Source organism: Stenella coeruleoalba, assembly GCF_951394435.1.
Source record: "Stenella coeruleoalba genome assembly, chromosome: 6".
NCBI lineage: Eukaryota > Metazoa > Chordata > Mammalia > Artiodactyla > Delphinidae > Stenella > Stenella coeruleoalba.
The window spans coordinates 113,655,168-113,673,299 of NC_137151.1; the positions used below are offsets into that span (position 1 = coordinate 113,655,168).

General features: G+C 35.6%; 1 pseudogene across 1 annotated transcript; it reads right to left on the reverse strand.

The window, feature by feature from the left end:
• Window positions 1-16,041: 16,041 nt before the first annotated feature.
• On the reverse strand, window positions 16,042-17,870 carry LOC307188133 (proteasome subunit alpha type-2-like; annotated as a pseudogene). The gene has a single exon. The product of its transcript is annotated as a proteasome subunit alpha type-2-like (transcript).
• Window positions 17,871-18,132: the final 262 nt, after the last annotated feature.

Sequence of the window (18,132 nt, forward strand, 5' to 3'; positions counted from 1 at the left end):
ACATTCTCATTTACCATTGCAATAAAAAAAATATGATACCTAGGAATAAACCAACCTTAGGAGAAAAAAGACCTGTATGCAGAAAATTATAAGACACTGATGAAAGAAATTAAAGATGATACAAATAGATGGAGAGATATACCATGTTCTTGGATTGGAAAAATCAACATTGTGAAAATGACTCTACTACCCAAAGCAATCTACAGATTCAAAGCAATCCCTATCAAACTACCACTGGCATTTTTCACAGAACAAGAACAAAAAAATTCACAATTTGTATGGAAACACAAAAGACCCTGAATAGCCAAAGCAATCTTGAGAACGAAAGATGGAGCTGGAGGAATCAGGCTCCCTGACTTCAGACTATACTACAAAGCTACAGTAATCAAGACAGTATGGTACTGGCACAAAAAAAGAAATATAGATCAATGGAACAGGATAGAAAGCCCAGAGGTAAACCCACGCACATACAGTCGCCTTATTTTTTGATAAAGGAGGCAAGAATATACAATGGAGAAAAGACAGCCTCTTCAATAAGTGGTGCTGGGAAAACTGGACAGCTACATGTAAAAGAATGAAATTAGAACACTCCCTAACACCGTACACAAAAATAAACTCAAAATGGATTAAAGACCTAAATGTAAGGTCAGACAGTATAAAACTCTTAGAGGAAAACATAGGCAGAACACTCTATGACATAAATCACAGCAAGATCCTTTTTGACCCACTTACTAGAGAAATGGATATAAAAACAAAAATAAACAAATGGGACCTAATGAAACTTAAAATATTTTGCACAGCAAAGGAAAACATAAATAAGATGAAAAAACAACCCTCAGAATGGGAGAAAATATTTGCAAACAAAGCAACTGACAGAGGATTAATCTCCAAAATTTACAAGCAGCTCATGCAGCTTAACATCAAAAAAACAAACAACCCAATCCAAAAATGGGCAGAAGACCTAAATAGACATTTCTCCAAAGAAGATAGACTGATTTCCAAGAAACACATGAAAGTATGCTCAACATCACTAATCATTAGAGAAATGCAAATCAAAACTACAATGAGGTATCACCTCACACAAGTCGGAATGGCCATCATCAAAACAATCTACAAACGATAAATGCTGGAGAGGGTGTGGAGAAAAGGGAACCCTCTTGCACTGTTGGTGGGAATGTAAATTGATACAGCCACTATGGAAAACAGTATGAAGGCTTCTTATAAAAACTAAAAATAGAACTACCATATGACCCAGCAATCCCATTACTGGGCATATACCCTGAGAAAACCATAATTCAAGAAGACTCATGTACCACAATGTTCACTGCAGCTCTCTTTATAATAGCCAGGACATGGAAACAACCTAAGTGTCCAAAAATAAATGAATGGATAAAGAAGATGTGGTACATATATAAAATGGAATATTACTCAGCCATGAAACGAAATGAAATTGAGTTATTTGTAGTGAGGTGGATGGACCTAGAGACTGTCATACAGAGTAAAGTAAGTCAGAAAGAGAAAAACAAATACCGTATGCTAACAAATATATATGGAATGTAAAAAAAAGAAATTTGTTCTGAAGAACCTAGGGGCAGGACAGGACTACAGACGCAGATATCGAGAATGGACTTGAGGACATGGGGAGGGGGAAGGGTAAACTGGGACGAAGTGAGGGAATGGCATGGACATATCTACATTACCAAATGTAAAGTAGATAGCTAGTGGGAAGTAGCTGCATAGCACACGGAGATCAGCTTGGTGCTTTGTGTCCACCTAGAGTGGTGGAATAAGGAGGGTGGGAGGAAGACGCAAGAGGAAGGAGATATGGGGATATATGTATACGTATAGCTGATTTACTTGGTTATACAGCAGAAACTAACACACCATTTTAAAGCAATTATACTCCAATAAAGATGTTAAAAATAAATAAAGAAAAATTAAAAGTACTAAATGCAGAGCATAATTTCCATAGCTAAAAAATGTCATTAGTACCAGTTATTAGTTCATCTATTTTAGTAAAATGATTCTCCTTAGAAACTGATTTTCCTTCGTTAAACATGCTGAACCCAAATAAAATTGAGGGATTATAATTACCAGGAGAAGGAAAGATCAACTGCTTGATACTGTTCCATAGGCTGTCCTTTTCATTTCTTCCTTGTGAATCATATGAACTTTAGTGAGATCTCACACCCATGTTTTTCATTAAGGAACAGGTAATACATTTAGCTTTCTTTTTATGACTCAGTCTAGAGAACACTATGATCTGGCCCCTGGGGTTTTGAAATAAATAAACTACTCCCTCATCAATATTGAGATAACCTCAGAGAAGCTGAGAGATAGGTTTTACTCAGCATAGGAAAAAACCAGTACATTTCACAAATACATATATATATATATACATACATACATACATACATATACAGCACGGTGATAGAAGTTGTCTGCCAAGGTGTGTGACACAACACCCACCTGGGCTTGCAGGTCAGGAGGGTAATTCTCTCTGACACAGTAGCTTCCAGGGTCAACTCTGAGAGGGAGGCTAAGGACTGATTTATCACCTGCATTGGGAGTACTGATTCCCACTGCTCTCCTGATTCAGGCAGTAAATCACCTATACGTTTTGTACCCACATTATCATTTGAGGCACAATTTGATTCTAACTACAAAGGGAGCAATACTTGGGACTCGGTGGGGGTGAGGGGCCGGGATCTGTCTCCTTCATTGGTGGGGCAACATATGTATAGCCCCCCATCCCCATAACCAACTATATACCTTCCTTTTATTTCACAGTCTTGCTTTTCCTAAAATATTCTCAGCATAGCCTTCCCTGTTGAGTTAACACATTACTCTTTTTTTTTAATAGCTTTATTGAGGTACAATTGATATACAAAAAAACTGCATATATTTAATGTATACAACTTGATGAGTTTAAACATATGCATATACCTGTGAGACCATCACTCCGATTAAGGTAATAAACATATCCCTCAACTTCAAAAGACTCCTCCTGCCCCTCTGTGGTTTTTTTCTTTGTTATTTTGTGTGTGTGTGGTAAATACACTTAACATGAGATCTACCCTCTTAACAAAAGTTTTAAGTGCACAATACAGTGTTGTTAACTTTAGGCAACATACTATTCTAAAAATATTGTTGAAAAGGAGCTACATTTGCAGAGTGTGCTCAAGGAGAAAGACTGTTTATCCTGCTCTTCCCCTAGCAGTGCTTCTTCTTGTCATTAACAGATTTTAAATGGTCACTAAATACTGTCATCACTGTCCTAAAGAAGGAGAAACTATAGGATGTATTCTTTAAAATGACTTTGTATGGACTCTTGGAACAAACTGAGATCTAAGCTATATGGACCCAAAGTCTTATCCTTTCCCAGATGTTATTTCTTACCTCCAAATGACATTCATTAGATGAAGAAGGCAGGTTTTTTTGTTCATTACAAACAAGTACAAATACTGTTAGAAAATGTCCCAATCTATTCTTAGCACCTTTTGAAGTCTCTCAATTTCATAAAATCGAGCACACATTGTTTCTACTCTTTCCTGGTCATTCAACCAAATTTTCTCTAAGGTCTCTTCCTCTCCAACACAGGAAATGGAGATTGACTCAGTCTGCACACACATACAAAGCTAATGTCTTTATGATCCTGACTACAATACAAGAACCAATTTAAGTCATCTACGTCTCAGACTCCTGCCTCTGTGTTTTGAATCCAGCCACCTTGTCCTCTTAGGAATGGCTTTATTATCCCACCTCAGCAACTAGCCCTTCTCCCTGGTAGAGGGGCATTAAGATGTGACAGGGGAGGAAATTATTGTTTTGGTGCAGAAGCTAAATCCAGGAAAGAGTGGGGTAATTGTCAGGTAACTTGAGGTAGGTAACAATTGAAAGGGAGTGGATTTTTGATTCAGTTGTAAAACTTGACCTCAATTATGGGAAAATTTCAAATCAGTTCCAAGCACAAAGTTAGTTTACTTGGATTGTGTTAGAGGCAGAAAAGGGGATGTGAAAGTTAGAGAAAGTTTAAAGGAGGACAAGTATGTAAGAAAGGAAAATGAGGAGAAAGAGGCTGAACCATCCAATTAATGTTTAATGATAACTCATGGTGCTGCCCATGAGTCACTTAATATATTGTTGACAGAAAATGAAGATGTATTTAGATACCTCCCTACCTATTTAAAAAGAACATAAGGTACTTTGGAGCTCATCATGAGACGTTTTGCGTGGATATGATGAACAAAGATGAGTTATGACTCAGTGACTAGCTAGAGGAAATGAGTCATAGGATGGAGTATGTAGCTGTTTGAGCTTCTGCACCAAAATCAGCCAATATGACATTCAGTTTGTAAACTTACTGAACACTATTACTATGGTTAATGTATTCATTTATCAACATAACATGCATTTCTTGATCCTGTAACTTGAGATCCAACTTTATAATTGTTTTCTCTCAAGAGCCAAGAGATTTTTACTTTCTTTTTTTCCAAGTAAACATCTGCATTGATCATGGAATTTATTCAAATTACAGGAAACTCATAAATACAATGAAATAATCTATGCTCTCTTCCTGTGGGGCCTAACAATTCATATGTATTAAAAAGAAGCCCATCATGGCAGCTATGTCACAGCCGCATCATAAAATATACAACCTCAGGGTCCAGAAAATGATTCATAATTTATCCAATGAAATACAAAATACCAAATTTTTCATGTTAAAGGAAAAGATGGTCTTAAATTTCTGTTGCATTTGGTTCTTATATTCATCCAAACACTTGGATTCATATTCATAATGAATAAACATCTCTTTTTAAAGCAAAGTGAGACCCTGAAGATAGAACATATTTTCTTTTTTTCCAGCGTTACTGAAGTATAATCGACAAATAGAATTGTACATAAAGTGTACAACTTGAGGAATTGATAAATGTGTATTATGTATCGATAGCCATAATCAAGTTAACACAACCACCCCTGCACAAAGCTATGCTGTGTGTGCGTGTGTGTGTGTATGTGTACGGTGAGAATGTTTAAGATCTACTCTCTTAGCAAATTTCAGTACAGTATTATTAACAATAGTAACTGTGCTGTACATTAGATCTCCAGAACTTATTCATAACTGGAAGTCTGTACCCTTTGACCAACATCTCCCCACTTCCCCTCCCCCACCTCTGACAACCACCATTCTACTCTGATTTATGAGCTTGACCTTTTTTGAAGATTCCATATATGAATATGATCATATAGTATTTTTCTTTCTCCATCTGGTTAATTTCACTTATAATGTCCTCCAGGTTTATACATGTTGTCACAAATGGCAGATTTGCTTTTTTTCTGGCTAAATAATATTTCATTGTATATAATTATACCACATTTTCTTTATCCATTCATCTGTCAAGACAATGAGGTTATTTCCATATCTTGGCTATGTGAATAATGCTGCAACGAGCACAGAAGTGCATGTTTTCTTCAGATATAAACTCAGAAGTGAGCTTGCTGGATCTTATGGTTGTTATATTTTTTTTATCTTTTGAGGAACCTCTGTACTATTTTCCATTATTGTTGCACCAGTTTACATTCCCACCAACAGTGCACAAGGGTTCCCTTTTCTCTACGTCCTCGACAACACTTCCTTATTTCTTGGTTTTTTGATAACAGCCATCCTAGCAGGTGTGAGGTGATGTCTCATTGTGGTTTTGATTTGTACTTCCCTAACGATTAGTGATGTTGAGCACATTGTTATGTATGTGTTGGCCATTTTTATGTCTTCTTTTGAGCAATGTCTACTCAGGTTATTTGCTAATTTGGATTACTTGGGGGTTTTGTTTGTTTGTTTGTTTTGCTATTGAGTTTGAGTGCCTTATACATTTTGGACATTAACCCCTTAACAGATGTATGGTTTGCAAATATTTTCTGCTATTCTATAGGTTGTCTTTAAATTTTGTTGATTGTTTCCTTTGCTGTGCGGAAGATTTTAAGTTTGATATAACCTCACTTTATTTTTGCTTTTGCTGCATATGTCAAGGAGATTTATCCCTATGTTTTCTTCTGGGATTTTTATGGTTTCAGTCTTACATTTAAGTCTTTAATTCATTATGAGTTAATTTTTGTAAGTGGTATAAGATAGGGGTCCAGTTTCATTATTCAGCATATGGCTGTCCAGTTTTCCTAACACCATTTATTGCAGAGACTGTCCTTTTCCCATTGTGTGTTCTTGGAGCTCTTGTCAAAGATTAGTTGACCATGTATGGGGTTTTATTTCCGGGCTCTCTATTCTGTTCCATTGACCTATGTGTCTGTTTTTAATCCTGGTACCATACTATTTTAATTACTATAGCTTTGTAATATAGTTTGAAATCAGGAAGTGTGATGCCTCCAGCTTTGTTCCTCTTTCTCAAGATTGCTTTGGCTATCCAGGGTCTTTGTGGTTCCATATGAGTTTTAGAACTATTTTTTCTATTTCTATGAAAAATGCCATTGGGATTTTGATAGGGATTTCATGAAATCTCTAGATTGCTTTGGGTAGTATGGATATTTTAACAATATTAATTCTTCCAACCATGAACGCAGGAAATTTTTCCCCTTATTTTTGTCTTTTCCAATTTCTTTTATCCATGTTATACTTTCCAGTGTACAGGTTTTTCACTTCCTTTGTTAAATTTATTCCTAAGTATTTCATTCTTTTTGATGATATTAAAGAGGTTGTTTTCTTAATTTCTCTTTCAGATAACTCATTGTTAGTATATAGAAACAACTGGTTTTATATATTTACTTTGTATCCTGCAACTTTACTGAATTTGTTTATTAGTTCTAACAGTTTTTTGGTGGACTCTTTGGGGTTTTCTATATATAAGATCATGTCATCTGCAAACAGAGACAGTTTCACTTCTTCCTTTCCTATTTTGGATGCTTTTTATTTCTTTGCCTTGCCTAATTGCTCTAGCTAGGACTTACAACACTGTGTGAGTAAATGTGGTGAGAGTGGGCACCTTTGTCTTGTTCCTGATCTTAGAGGAAATGTTTTCAACTTTTCACTGTTGAGTGAGCTTTTCATATGTGGACTTTATTATGTTGAGGTACATTCCTTCTATACTTAATTTGTTGAATTTCTATCATGAAAAGATGTTGAATTTTGTCAAATGCTTTTTCTGCATCTATTGAAATGATCATATGATTTTTGCCTTTTATACTGTTAATATATTATCAAATTTATTGATTTGTTTATATAGAATCATCCCTGTATCCCAAGCCTAAATCCCACTTGATTATGGTGTTGAATCCTTTCAACATGCTATTGAATCTGTTTTCTAATATTTTGTAAAGTGTTTTGAATTTATGTTCATCAAAGATATTGCCTGTAATTTTCTCTGCTTGTAACGTCCTTATCTGGCTTTGTTATGATGTTAATGCCAGCCTCATAAAATGAGTTAGGAAGTTTTCCCTCCCCTTCAGTTTTGGGAAGTTCAAGAAGGATTGGTGTTACTTCTTTAAATTTTTAGCAAAATTCACCCAGGAAGCCATCTGATCCTGGGCTTTTCTTTGTTTGGAGACCTTTAATTACTGATTCGATCTTACTAGTAATTGGTCTTTTCAGATTTTCTATTTCTTATGGTTCACTCTTGGTAGGTTGTATGTTTCTAGGAATTTTTCCATTTCTTCTAGGTTATCCAATTTGTTGGTGTGTAATTGTTCATAGCAGTCTCTTATGATCCTTTGTATTTCTGTGATATCAGTTGTAATATCTCCTCTTTCACTTCTAATTTTATTTATTTGAGTCATCTCTCCTTTTTTCTTAGTCAGTTTAGCTACAGGTTTGTCAACTTTATTTTTTTAAAAAAACAGCACTTAGTTTCACTGATCTTTTCTGCTGTTTTTCTAGTCTGTATTTCATTTATTTCTGCTCTGATCTTTATTATTTCCTTCCTTCTGCTAATTGTGGGCTTAGTGTATTCTTCTTTTTCTAGTTCCTCAAGATGTAAATGTAGGTTGTTTATCTGAGATCTTTATTTTCTCTTAATGTAAGCCTTTTTCACTATAAATTTCCCTCTTATAACTGCTTTTGCTGTGTTTCATAAGTTTTGGTTTGTTGTGTTTCCATTTTTCTTTTTTTAAGATACTTTTTGATTTTCCTTTTGATTTCTTCTTGATTCTTTGTTCAGAAGGGTGCTATTTTATTCCACATATCTGTGAATTTTCCAGTTTTCCTCCTGATTTCTAGTTTTATGCAATTATGATCAGAAAACATACTTGATATTTCAATCTTCTTAAATTTGTTGTCTTGTTTTGTGACCTAAAATATGGTCTATCCTGGAGAATGTTCTCTGTGTGTTCAAGAAGAATGTATATCAATGTTACTGTTGAATGGAATGTTCTTTAATGTCTGCTAGGTCCATTTGGTCTAAGTGCATTTAAGACCAGTGTTTCCTTACTAAATGTCTGTCTAGATGATCTATCCATTGTTGACAGTAGGGTATTTAAGTCCCCTACTATTATTGCATCACTGTCTATTTTTATCTTCAGATTTGTTAGCATTTGCTTAATACATTTGGGTACTCTAATGTTTGGTGCATATGTATTTACAATTTTTGTATCCTGTTGTGGAATTGACGCCTCTGTCATTATGTAATAACCTGTTTTGTCTTTTGTTACAACTTTTTATTTAAAGGCTATTTTTCCAATGTAAGTATAGCTACCCCTACTCTCTTTTAGTTTCCATTTACATGGAATATATTTTTCCATCTCTTCACTTTCACCCAATGTCTGTTCTTAAAGGTGAAGTGAGTCTTGTACGAAACATATAGTTGGGTCCTTTTTAAATCCATTCAGCCATTCTCTGTGTTTTGACTGGATAAATAATTTATTTACATTTAAAGTAATTATTGATAGGTAAGGACTTACTATAGTCATCTTGTTATTATCCTTGTCTTGTTATTTGTCTTCTTGGCTTCAATATGCAACATCATATATTGAATACATACACATTTATTTAAAATATTTGATCAATCATCATTACCTAAAGGTGTTGGCAGGATGTACAAATTACTTTTGATAGGTAGAAAATCAAATAGCTGCTCAAGATTTTTACTTTCCATTCCTGATCTCCATGGTTTGACATCTCCTGAGAAATGTAACCTCATCTGGTGTAGAAAAAAAAATGATAATGACCCAAAGATTCACTAATTTAAATCAGGAATTGGCAAATTGGCATTTTCTATAAGTGATCAGATAGTAAATATCTTAAGTTTAGTGGGTTTTACAGCCTCTGTCACAGGCTCTGTCACAACTTCTCTGCTGTTGTAACACAAAAGTAGCCATAGACTGTATTTAAAAGAATGGACCTTGCTGTGTTCCAATAAAACTTTATCTACAAAAACATGTGGTAAGTCAAATATGGCCCACAGACATAGTTTTTCTGACCCTTACCTAAATTATCACAGGTGATTTTACATGTCCTACTCTTCCTTAATCAGGTAGTAATGAGAAAATGAAAAATATAAAACAGTAAAATTTAGTCATGAGAATAATCCACAGGACTTTAGTTCTCAGAGAATAACAGGACAAACATCTTTTCCTCCATATTTAACTGATAGTAACGTCTTGAACTAGTGGATGGGTTCAAAGTATACTTTGTCAAGATAACCAACAGCAAATAGGACTCACTAATGTAAGAGAGGAATCAATGATGACTCCAAACTTCTCAGCATAAGTAAATGGTGATGCCATTTATTAAAATAAGAAAGACTAGGTAGGAATATACTTGTGGCTGGGGTTATAATTAAAATTCTAGATTGGAATGTTGATTTTGAAATGTCTATAAAACATCAAAGTAGAACTGCCAGGTAGGCTGTTGAATGTACTCAGAGAAGAGGTTTTTGACTAAAAAGATAAATTTGGGAGTCATCAACTCATAGATGGCATTTAAAGCCATAGAAATGGATGAAATTAGGCAGAGGATGTAAAAAGAGAAAGCAAGACAAGGAAAGATCTTGATGTACTTTCTGAATCATCCAAGAAAGAACTAATCACATTCAGCATAGTTAACTAGTGCTAAGAGGATTTTATTGTACTCCCAATCTTGGTGAATCTATAATATGTGAGTGGCAAAAAACCCACTTTTCTATTCCCCAAATAATTTTTTTTCAAATGTGTTGGATCACATAACCTTTCTCTAAGAACTGTCTTGGCGTACATGTTCATCTAAACAAAATTTGGGAAATGCTTATAATTGTGATTAGTGTAATATATTTAATATAGCTTTTTTTTTTGTTTTTTAGTCACACGGTGCGGTATGCAGGATCTTAGTTCCCCGACCAGGGATTGAACCCATGCCCCCTGCAGTATAAATGCAGAGCCCTAACCACTGGATCACCAGGGAATTCCCATAATATAACATTTTTTAATAAATTGATTTTCTTATACATATCACCTATTTTTTTCTAGTCAAAGGGATAATACTAGCCTTCACAGCATGAAGAAAAGCTGCTGATTTCAAATAATCTCTGCAATTCAGACTTGCACTGCATTTTAATTTCTATCTATATAACATACTCAATGCACTCCCTCTTGTGGTGTTACCTGCCCAGAGATATAGGTAAATTCCCTGCAGTTTAATAATGTGAAGAGAACAAAAAAGAGTGGATACTTTCTGTCATCTGCTCAAACATTTTATCCTTCACATGTACAAGACCACTCCCTATTTTTAGGAAGGTAATAGGAAATGGAAAAGGGAATAATAGGTGAGAGAAGAACAAGAGTGCTCAAGACAATGAATTTATTGCAAACAGCAATACCATTTTCTGGAGAATGGGGAAAGAGGTGGAGTAGTTCTACTTTCAGTATGGTTGAGTGGCTCCTTTCAGACCAACCCTCCAGTAAATAACAACTACAAACTCTGGACAAGGTATAAAACAATTAACTGAAGGTACTGAAGGGTGAACAGAAGCAGGCAGAAAATGGAGTGGAGTCAATATTTGTAAAAAGAGAATGGCACTAGGTAAAATTTTAGTCTTATAACTTTCTGATGGATGGGAGTCTTTTTTTTTTTTTTTTGATGGATGGGAGTCTTAAGGATAAAAGAACTGAATTGAAATTTGAGCTGCCACCTACTGCAGGAGAGACAAAAATTTTCTATTTCAGTACAGCCAAGTGACCAGCCTGATTTTCTTTTTTAAAAATCAATATTCTTCAAAGGAACATAATAGAATCAAGAGTTTCTATAACACATTCTTCACAATGTCCAGGATATAATACAAAATTTCTCAACATATAAATAAATAGAAAAACATGGCCCATTCTCAAGAGAAAAGACAATATAATATAGACCAGTCCTGAGATGACTCCGATGTTGACATTAGCAGATTAGGATTTTAAAGCAGCTACTATAATTATGCCCAAGGATGTAAAGGAAAATATTCTCATAGTGTGTGAAAATTAGGACATCTCAGCAGAAAAATAAAAACTATAAAGGAATCAAATATAATTTCTTCACCTAGAACATGCTATATATGAAATTAAAGTGTTACCAGATGGGCTTAACATCAGACTGGAGATGATAGAGGAAAGATCAGCCAACCTGAAACTAGATCAGTGGACGTGATCCCATCTAAAGACAAGTAGAGGGACTTCCCTGATGGTCAGTGGTAAGGAATCTGCCTTCCAATGCAGGGGATGCGGGTTCAATCCCTGGTCCAGGAACTAAGATCCTACATGCTGTGGGGCAACTACTGAGTTCGCACACCTCAATGAGAGAGCCCACTTGCCACAAACTACAGAGCCCACTCACACTGTAGCCTGCGTGCCACAACAAAGAGACCATGTGCCACAACTAAGACCCGACACAGCCAAAAAAATAAATTAAAAGTAAATAAAATAAATAAATATTTTTTAAAAATAAAGACAAGTAGAAAAGAAGATTGAAAATATGAAAGGAACAGAGCCTCAGGGACTTGTGGGACAATATCAAAAGGCCCACTATATGTGTAATTGGAGTGCCAGAATGAGTGAAGAGAAAGTATGGGGTAGAAAAAATTTTTGAAAAAATTTTCAACTTCAATAGGTGAATTGTTTTCAAATTTGCTTAAAGTAATAAATTTACAGTGAACACCAAGCAGAATTAATGCAAAAAGAACTACTCCTATACCCATCATAGTCAATCTGGTGAAAACCAAAGAGAAAATCTTAACAGTAGACAAAGAAAAGTAAAACATTACACACAAAGGAAAAAGAATCACTGACTTCTCATCAGAAACAATGATTTTTAAAGTGCTGAAATGTTTTTTTAAATAGTGAATGCAAAATTGTATCTCCAGCAAAATTATCCCTCAAAAATCAAGATCAAATACGGACATTTTCAAATAAGAGAAAACTAAGATTTCATGGCCTGCAGACCTACACTGCCAAAAATGGTAAAGTTCTTCAGGCTGAAGGGAATGGAAACCTAAATCTTCAGGAAGAAATGAAGAGTATTAAAATTGAAAAATATATGCAAATATGTAAGAGATTATTTTTCTCTTAAATTTAAAAATACATATTGACTATTTAAAGAACCGCATTGATCCAAATATTTGAAGATAGACAGGATTTTTCACTTTTCATCTAAATGTTATCAAGCTTAGATCTTACAAGGTCATCAAATTTGTCCTGGCATGAAACTGACATTTGAACATAATAGTTATTATTTTCTGAAATTAAATATATGTTTTCTATCAACATTTACTTGTCACATTCATTCTATTTGCATTTTTTTCTCCCCTTTATAGAGAAATGTGTCTGGAGTTAATAAGCTTAGCAAGCTTCTAGCCTAATAGGATTATTCTCAGAACATCTCTTTTGAAAGGGAGACATTTCCTAATGGACTTTCTTTTAAAGAGATTTCTGAGTTGTGAATCAATGATAAATAATGAACACACTCCTGTGTAGTTAGAACTCCTAGGTCCCAGAATATGTACTTTATACATTGACTCTGCTGACATTAAAGTTAAAATAAAGATCGAAACATGTTCAGATAAGAGTAAAATTCTTAGAGGAAAACAATAAAATTTATACCCCCTGGAAAAGAATTATAATGTACAATTCCTCCAAAAAGCAAAGTGTAATTAAAAAATTAAGTTAAAAATGCATTCAAATGCTGGTGGACAGAAGAAGGAAATTATGTACTATTTAAAATCTTGAGCAAAACTATCCAAAATAAAGTCATCAAAATCATATTATATTCAGAATCTTTTCCTAGTTTCTAGAGGTAAACAAAAAAAATATATTTTCCCAGTTCTTGCATTTGCCTGCTGGACATTTGTTCTCAGTGCGCTGACAATGCCTCAGTATCTATGTATCAGCAGTTAAAGTCATCTTCTGTCTTGAAACGTTTTCTCTCCTAACTTCTCACTCCCTAGTATCACCATTGTCATTGTCTCTGAAGTTCCAAACTTAAAAAGGAGGCTTGGTTTCCTCTTACCTCTCATAAAAGGATTGACCATGTCCTGACTATTTTTTAATTGCAAAGTTTCTCTAAACTAACCTTTTATTTCCCTTGCCCCTGCCTCCAATCTAATTCAGGATACAGAATATGTCACTTTTCACCAAGAAACCTGGATTTGGGGATAAAGAATACAGAGGTGAAAAAGATATTGTCCAGGCCTTAAATTAACTGGTATGTATTGAGCATTTAGATTAATTCATCTAATCTTACTACAACTCTATGAGGGAAACATTATTATTACCCTAACTTTAGAGAAGACTAATATAGAGAGAAATTAAGTAACTTGTCCAGGTAACGCATCTATGTACAGTAGGCCTAGACTGAAGCCAAGTCAAAGTATAAGTCTTAACCAATACAAGTGTTGCCTTCCAGGGTCAGGTACTCAGGTCATAAGGTAACCTGACGGCATCACCATGCCTTTACTCCAGGACAAGTCCTCTCCAATCAATTAAGTTCAACGTGCCAAAACACGTTAGTCATAGAAATTTGTTCCATGGATCAATACCTGTTTTCTTCTGTTATATTCACCCTCAGCTTTAGAGGAAAGATAAAGATGGAATCTATCTAGCTAATTGGCAATATTTTCTTGTGTTAGGGGACCAATCTATCCTATATCCCAGTGGGTTCAGCTTCTGCTGGGTTGGCCCTAATTATTTATCGCTTCCCTGCTCTCAGTCGCTAAGGTCACTCCTATCCAGAAGAAGAAGCATAAGATACAAACAAATTTTTTTAACTTTTTATGTTATATTGGAATATAGTTGATTAACAATGTTGTGATAGTTTCAGGTGTACAGCAAAGTGATTCAGTTATACGTATACATGTATCTATTCTTTTTCCATTTAGGTTACATAATATTGAGCAGAGTACAGTATAGGTCCTTGTTGGTCATCCATTTTAAATAAGATGCAAAAATTTTAAAGCAGCTGGAGTTTAAAAGTGTCCCTGCCAGACCTGGAAGAAGATAAAAGAACCGTTGCTGCTGAAAACGCCAGTACCGCCAATAGAAAGCTATTCTTCCATGATCCTGAAGATACAGAAAGAGAAGAGCTGGAGAGGGAGAGGAGAATTTATGGGGTTGCCAAGGCTGCCAACATAACTGGAAATTTTTCCATTGCATTTTGGGATGCACTTTCTGAGTATGAAATCCATCTTCAATTGTGCAGGAGGCCTGTGGTGGAGGAACTCTCTTCCCCTCTAAATCTGTTTATCCTATTAGCACAGATTAGGAAGAGGGTCCCAGAGACTGGGCTAGGATAGCCTGGAGGTCAAGGGGGACTTGCTCCATATGGGATCCCAGGAGCAGAACATTTCGTCCAACCATCTATTCATCATCTCCACAACCAGTGTCTGCAAGCAGCTTTCGGCCAGAGCCACGGCTTAAGGGGCCATACTCTTGGGAGAAACTGGCAGGATCTGAGCTTTTAGACTGTCAAAATCCATACTGGCTGGCACAAGAACAGAGATTCCTTTTAAAATTGAACATGTCAGCCAAATTAATCCTATTAAACTCTAAATGACCCTCCATTGAGGAAAGCATGTTAAGAAGATTGTTGCTATATTACAATTCCTTCTCTACCACAGAAATCTTCTTAGGAAAAGAGAATTTTTTGAAATGTCATAGAATGTCAGAGGTAGAGGTAATCTTGAAAGACTATAGACTGCCTTAGTAATCATCCCATGCAACCATTTTATTTTACAAATGCTTGGCATAAAGAGAAAGAAAATTCATCAAAGTATGTGAATCACCTAAGGTTTTTTCCTTAATTGAAACATAAAATATATATAATATATTATATCTATAATTTGGTTTATGAAATAAAATAATAAATTCTGATGATTTTTAGTCCCTTAAAATAAACCTCAGTATAATCTAATCCAAAGCCTCTTCTAAGGATAACTTGAAATACCACTCCTGTGTTGATGCAAATGTCTACTCTGGCCAGACTGATCTTCTCTCCACCATTAGAATAAGCCTTACAAAGCATTTCTTTCTGAGCTCTAACCCACTCTTGATATATTTTCACAGGTTGAGTCCACTGTCTTTGCCCCTGTATTACTATACATATCTTGACTTCCTTCTTCCCTGTGGACTTAATTCTAGGTTGAACTTTTAACATGGTAGAAAGTTCTCAAACTGCAGGTTTGGGGCTTCCAGTGTCAATCAGACTTTAGGAAAAACAAGCAAAGTCCAGCATGAGATAGACTATTGCCAACCATCACTAATAGTAACATTACAGCTAATAGGTAGAGGGTGCTTAGTAAGTGTGAGACAACTTAGTAAGCGAATTACCTCATTATCATGGCACCTGATTTTATCTGGAGGTTGGTGATATTAAACTCTCCATATTTCCTACAAAGAAAGAGGCTCAGGGACTTCCCTGGTGGCACAGTGGTTAAGAATCTGTCTGCCAATGCAGGGGACAAGGGTTCGAGCCCTGGTCCAGGAAGATCCCACACGCCATGGAGCAACTCAGTGTGTGTGCCACAACTACTGAGCCTGTGCTCTAGAGCCCGCGAGCCACAACTACTGAGCCCACATGCCACAACTACTGAAGCCCGTGCACCTAGAGCCTGTGCTCTGCAATAAGAGAAGTCACCGCAATGAGAAGCCTGGGCACCACAACGAAGAGTAGCCCCTGCTCGTCGCAACTAGAGAAAGCCTACATGCAGCAACAAAGACCCAACACAGTCAAAAATTAATAATTAATTAATTAATTTTTTAAAAAGAAAGAGACTCAGAATTAGGAAATTCTCCCAAGGTCACATAATTAGAAATAGTAGAACCAGAATTTTAATCCTAGCAGTCTGATATCAGAGTCCTCTCTCTTAACCACTATGCAAACCTGCCTATAAACCTATGATGGACCATAGTGAGAGACAAAGCTGGGAATTAATTTGTGATTAGAATTATTGGGAGGCTTCAAATTTTGTGCTACAGGGCACAAAAGAGGGGCACCTAACCCAGCCGGGGGGGAGTTCCAGGAAAATTTCATAAATGAGTTTCCTTCAGAGCTGAGTTTTGAACAAAAAGTAGGAGTCACACACTATGGCAGAGGTGTTCTCTAATCAGTGGGAAGACCATTGAGGAAAGAATGGAGGTATAAAAGGGTGTGGGGCACTTTTTTTTAACAATTTATTATGATTTATGTGTCATTTTAAAAATGTCAGTCCATTAAACTATGTAGAAATAAGTATGCAAAAAGTTGACAAGACAAAGTATAATTTAGATATGTTTAAGTAGACAGATTGTCTGAAATTCTGGATTTTTCAGTCACTTTATTATTATGCTAGGGCAGCTAAGTAATCCTTAACTTCAGCTGGAGTAAGACTTGTAAACCTGGCTTCACTGAAGATTCCAACTTCTATGTAATCTTCTGTCCTTTGCCCTTCCAAACTTTCCTTTAGGATTAATTTGACTGTATGAGCGGCATCTTCAAGTTCCAGATCTTGGTTATGTCTTTTCTCAAGGAAAGATTTCCTATTCACATAGTTCTTTCCCATTGATGTGACTTTCCAGGCAAAGTAAGGTCCAGATGGATCTGACTGAAATAAATATGGTCATCCCTCATTCCAACCACAAATAGTTAAAAAGAAAAAAAAACCTCCAAGTGGAGGCACACCACCTGACTGGGTGTATTCTTGCATCACAGAAGTTAAGCTCTGTACTAGCAGAGTTGTGAGAATGGTTTCTCGGTAAACAAGATAGATTGCTGAAGTAGTTTTCCAGCTCTGTGCACCGGCACTCTGAGATCTGGACTTATGCCACCGTACACCAAACCTCTATGCTTGGTCATCACTTCCACTTTGTGCACACTTCACTCATCTTACAGAATGGATTTCTGTTTCTTCTCAGTTGCTGATACCACACCATTTGCATCTATAATTCCCACTGAAGCGGCCCCTCCAGCTACAGCAGACAAAGCATATTCAATCTGGACAAGTTTTAGATACAGGCTGAATGCGGTCAGCGAAAAGCTATAAATGTGCCCCACCATCTTTACCTGGAGATCCCTTTTTTGTCGTTTATAGCAGCTTTATTCATAATTGCCAAAAACTAGAAACAACTCACATGCCCACTCATCAGTGAGGAAAGCAGAGTGAGTTCACTGATTGTTGAGTAGGCAGTTGGTGGGTATCAAAGGATAACATTAAAAACTCCCAAACCAGATAGTGAAGATTAAATAATAAAACAGAGGAATGGAGGCCTTTCAAAAAGATAACAGTGCAAAAGTAACTACTAGAAAAGTAAAACCTTCCTAAATATCAAAGGGAAAAAAAATTAAAGAAAAAAACACATCACATAAAGAAACATGGAAAACAGTACAGTACATAGAAAATAATTTGAAAAAGTTAAGACCAAACACAAAAACCCATCAATAAGTGGACTTAACTCACCTATTAAAAGAAATAAATCTCAATTATATTCACAGAGCAAGATCTAACTTTATGCTGTATTCAAGGGACACATGTAAAAGCGATTCAGAGGTTTAAATGAAATGAGCAAAAATATACTAGGAAAATATAAATAATAAGAAAGCAAGTTTTCAGATTCTGATGTCTCAAATAAATAGAATTCAAGCCAAAATTCATTAAAGATAACTAAGGTCCATATAAATACTGTTTTAAAATTCACAAAAAAGATCAAACATCTCTG